This window comes from Chenopodium quinoa, unplaced genomic scaffold (genome assembly GCF_001683475.1).
Source record: "Chenopodium quinoa cultivar QQ74 unplaced genomic scaffold, ASM168347v1, whole genome shotgun sequence".
Lineage (NCBI taxonomy): Eukaryota > Viridiplantae > Streptophyta > Magnoliopsida > Caryophyllales > Amaranthaceae > Chenopodium > Chenopodium quinoa.
Genome location: NW_018744501.1, coordinates 2,034,760 through 2,039,731, shown reverse-complemented (window position 1 = coordinate 2,039,731; position 4,972 = coordinate 2,034,760). Strand labels below are relative to the sequence as shown.

Sequence of the window (4,972 nt, the reverse complement as noted above, 5' to 3'; positions counted from 1 at the left end):
GAATGAGAAAAAATTTACTAAAGCTTGAAATAAAAGTCACAATTCTCACAAATCTAGAAAAAAAATAGTACAATAATAATGCGTACATAATGTTCAATACCAAATGAAATTACAAAATATTCTAAATTATTATACTCTAATATTCGACTCTTAAAATTGTTTACAGTTAACACTGGGAGCCGCCGCCCAATCCACATAAGAACCAAAAAAACCATCATCCTCATTTGCTACATAAATATAAAAACAATAATATAAGCAAATACACTATAAATACAAAAATAAAGAAACAAGAATGTACAGCTGTAAACAAGAATGCAGGAATATGAATATACGTATTTTAAAAATATATAATAAAACTTACTTTCAAAAGAGTACATCCAACTACGAGTTGTTATTAAAGCCTCCACATTTTCAGGAATTGATGAACTTTTCCATTTATTCAATACTCGACTCCCAATGCTGAAAGTTGATTCGGAAGCGATGGTTGTCAGGGGCACGGCCAAAATATCTCTAGCCAGATGAGAAATGCCTTTATATCGATGCTCATTTTCTTTCCAAAAAGCTAATATGTCAAGCTCCGCTTTCCGATCTAGTTTAGGGTCCTCAAGGTAAACATCCAATATTAAGCTCTCATGAAAAGAAGATGAGGCCTCTTTATCGTCATATTCCTGAATTCAACACAATGAGTCAACGACAAACCATAAAACACATCACCAAACAAAACAACATAAACTTATCAGCAAACAACCTGGTAATAGTAGCATGAAAGACAAAAAAAGGCAGACAGCAACAACAAAAGAACCAGCAAAGCAGCAGCCATAAATCAACAACAACCAGACCAAGCAAAGAAACCCAACAAAGCAGCAGCATAGCCCAAAACTAGAGGCAGCATGCATCAATTATCAAGCAGCATCCTAGGCAACAACAAACCACAAGAAGAGGGAACCAAAAGGAGCAAAGGTTGTCAAAATAAAATAACAAAAGAACAGTTACCGCAAAATAGTCGAATTTTCGCTTGCGGTTTCAAGTTGAAGTGTTGCTTAGGGAGGTTCTGCAATGTGAGGCATGTGCCACATCAGTGTTGTTGTTCAATGTCGATGATGTTCCAGTTTGGGCATATAGCTTATAAAATTTCTCCAACTTAAGATGGAGATCACTAACCCTCAAGGTAGACTCCACATCTCCAAATATGTTTTCATAACAAAACTTTAGCACTGATAATTTGCAACGAGGATCAAGAATCATAGCAAATGCAAATAACATTCCATAATCATCTTGTTCTGAGTTAAACCAATACATATCAAACTTGCTCTTCATTTCTATTGCCATTGTCCTCAAAACATCATCATCATCGTGCTCCAACTCTATCAAAAGCATGAGAATCTTCCAAACATTCCCAAAATAAAGATTTGAGGTAGGATACTCACTTCCCGAGAACATCTTAGTTATCTCATATAAGGGTTCTAAAACATCTCGAATCTTCTCAAGAACATCCCACTCTTCAAAGGTAGGACGCCATTTTTGAACTTCAAACATCTCCCTAAAAGCCTAACGATATAAGATATCCCTATCAAGCATCATGTACACGGAGTTCCACCTCGTGGGAACATCAAGCCACAATGATTTTGTTTCTTTTATCTTAGCTAGACTTACACAAGATCGAAAAGTGTTTTTTCTTGTTTCAGAATTTTACCTTCTTGACACAATGTCTTACTTTCTCAACTTTATGTTCAATGACCTTAAGTCCACCTTTAACAATGAGATTTAATGCATGTGCAGCACATCGTACATGAAAAAATTCACCATTATTCAACAAAGCATCTCGTGCAAGTAGAGTTTCCTTCAAATAATCTTGCATTCTATCGTTACTAGAGGCATTGTCTAATGTGAAGCTAGCAAAAAAATCTTATCATCAATACCCCAATCTTGACGCATGGACAACACAGCAGCATACATGGTCTTTCCAGTGTGTGGTGAATCAATATGAGTAAAGTTCAGCACTGTACTAATTAATTTCCAATTATCATCCACATAGTGAGTTGTGAGACACAAATATCCCTCAGTTGACAAGAGGTCCACATATCACATGTTAATGAGATACGACTAGAGACTTTACTAAGTGTTTCCTTTAACTGAGCCTTCAAAGTTTTATGCATTTTTAAACAATCAGCTTTACCAGTGTTCCTACAAATGAGTTTTACATCATCACTTAAATATGAATGAATTTCTCTATTACCATCTGCTCAACCCAAGAGAAAGCATACCCATGTTTTATTATGGCTTTAGCTACCAGATTTCCGTACACAAATTGGTTAAAGATTTTACCTTTGTTTGAATCGTTTCCTCCTTGGTTTTTCAAATATTTCTCATATGCACTGCATTTTCTTAGATGTCTTTCATATTTTGGGTTCCATAATGGGGGTCGGTTATGAAGGATGCTTTTTGGCAATGTTTGCAAATTGACCTCTGTTTCCCATCACTAGATTTCGTCTTGTCAAACGTGAGGAATTCCGGCCAAACTAGACTCCGTTTCTTTTCTACAACTTGAAATCCAGATTCCATAGTGCTCACATTGTTGTTGTCAACTGTAAGTTCAGGATTACCGCCTTCTTTCTCTTGTGTACGAACATTGGCTTCTTCCTGGTGTACACTCATCCACTGTTCCCTCTGGTGAAATAATAGGCTCGTCGTAAATAATATGATCATCCATTGTTGCAAAAAAAGCAAGAATAACATCAATAATAATATCTAAACTAATCAAAAAGGGAAAATCAGCCTTCTATTTTTATGTACATTCAAAAATTGATAATAAGTTACCAGTAAGTATTTTGGGCAGCAATTGTGAGATAATTTCAATAATATCATAGTTAAGAAATTATCAAAGCTGAGAGTGCAGGGTGGAAATCTAGGAGGCTGGTATTATTAGGCATACTTCAGATCAGGGTGGAAATCTTGAAAGCTTGAATATCATTAAGTTTTTTGCAATTACAGTTTAGTAAACAAAATCATCTTCCTCATCCCTTCAATTCTTTCATTAATGATGTCCAAGCTAAGATGAATTTTAGCAAATGGTACAAAGAGGTCAACCTAAATGAGAAATATAAGGACAAATAGGTAATACAAATTTTCAATCAAATAGGCAGTTAGATGAGTCCTAAATACAATAACATCTTTTCAAAAAGGACATGTATGAGTGTATGACACATAAAGCACAACATGCTAGCCAAACAACAGATATCATGGTTGTGCATCATAATCAAATAAATAAAGCATGGAAGCTTTTACTCATTAAACAAGTAAACAACAGTGTACAACTTAAAATGTATACATAACAGGATTATCAAACTGATTGAGATGGAGGTATGACTGCGTGACTGTATGACTACATGATGGAAAGTATCCATACATTGACTACACTGATAATTAAAGTAACCAAAGTGTGACTTCAAAAACAGAGGAATGAATTGGAATTTATCAATAGTTGATTTTATTGGGGCTACCTTAACGTAATGTCTCAAGAACCCTAAATTGGCTATCTTTCAAAAAGCTTAAATCTGATAATCTGAAATTCAGCTCTAAATTGAGAAATTAATTGATATTCAATAATCTTAAAAGAAAATATTTACCTCAAAGGTTGGCTTCAATGGAGGAGAGAAAGCTTAGAAGGCGTGCTTCAACTGAGGGAATGGAGAACCACATGCAAATCAAATTAAGCGCACCTCGAGTACAAGAAGCTCATGAATTGGCTTCGTATAAGTGAAAAAAATTGCAAAATCAAAACCTAATCTCAAAGTATCAAATTAACATCAATCAATCACAAAACTTGAATTGAAATCATAAAATTTGAAACAAAAAACCGCAATAAAGAAGAGGAAGATAGAAAGAGGGAAACCTTGCCTTGCCGGAGCGCTTGAGATCAGATGAGTAGCATAAGATTTGAGAATTCAGAAGAGCGAAGACAAAAGAGAGAGTGAAAACGGCTGAGGTAGAATTTAGTCACTTTACTAGTTTACTACTTTACCTTTACGTTTTACTCTTGGAAATTTGGAGGGAGTTTTCCCCCTAACAATTTTGGAGTTTTAGCCATTTGGGGGGAAGAATTTCCTACAATTTTTAACCAAATTAAATGTTTTATTTTTGTTTCCCTCTTAAATTTTCACTTCTAAGTTGTAACTTGGTCAAAATTGAAAGTTTGAAATTTTTTAATTCATCAACAAGTGTGTTCGTAATCTTATATCTAAATATGAGAATATTTCACTTAATTAATAATACCTCTGTTTTTTGTAAGTTGACACGGTTTGACTTTATTAACACACTCCTCTTTAACCGTATTTTGTGTTTTATATGTAATGAAAAATGTAGTTATGTAGAATCTTTTAACATTCGTCACGATATTTATTTTCAAAATATCAACTTTTCATAATTTTTTATTATCGGTGATTAAGGAAATAAATGGCTGAAGTTATGCATTAGCAAACGTGACTAAAGAAACGTGTCAACTAAAAAGAAACGGAGGAAGTATCATATTGTGTTGTGCACCAATTACCCAACACTCAGTCATTATAAGTTTATAACTGAATAAGTTTTTGTTTTTATAAATATAAACATCAATATATAATGCACGATAATGATCTTATATTCAATCAAAAAGTAATATTCATTTATTACATTAGTTTAGTTGTTTAATTGAGTAGTAGATAGATACAAGCATATTTGCATAAGTGCATACTTCATAATTCATTAGTTCATAATATATTAATAGTGATGAGACATCCTATGAAGTAATTTAGACCGGAGAGTCAGAGACTGAGCTATTAAGTAGGCCGAAAAAAGTTTAATCTAATCTTATCAAGTTTGAATTTGAGATCAAATTACCTTAAATAGGAAAAACCTTGTTATGAGTTTCGTTTGAAAAAAATTAATTGGAATCTGATAGGTTTACAATAATGTTGTTAATCAACTTTATAATAAA

At 33.4% G+C, this 4,972-nt stretch overlaps 1 long non-coding RNA gene across 3 annotated transcripts; it reads right to left on the bottom strand.

The window, feature by feature from the left end:
- On the bottom strand, positions 1–4,011 carry LOC110697852. Of its 3 annotated transcripts, none has more exons than XR_002506587.1 (5): positions 3,893–4,011; positions 3,627–3,677; positions 994–2,667; positions 362–668; positions 1–227 (listed from the first exon to the last, which is right to left on the bottom strand). It is a non-coding gene; the product is annotated as an uncharacterized LOC110697852 (long non-coding RNA). The 3 variants fall into 3 exon arrangements; XR_002506585.1 differs by having other exon boundaries at positions 3,627–3,746; positions 3,893–3,995; XR_002506586.1 differs by having other exon boundaries at positions 2,326–2,667; positions 3,627–3,746; positions 3,893–3,995.
- Positions 4,012–4,972: the final 961 nt, after the last annotated feature.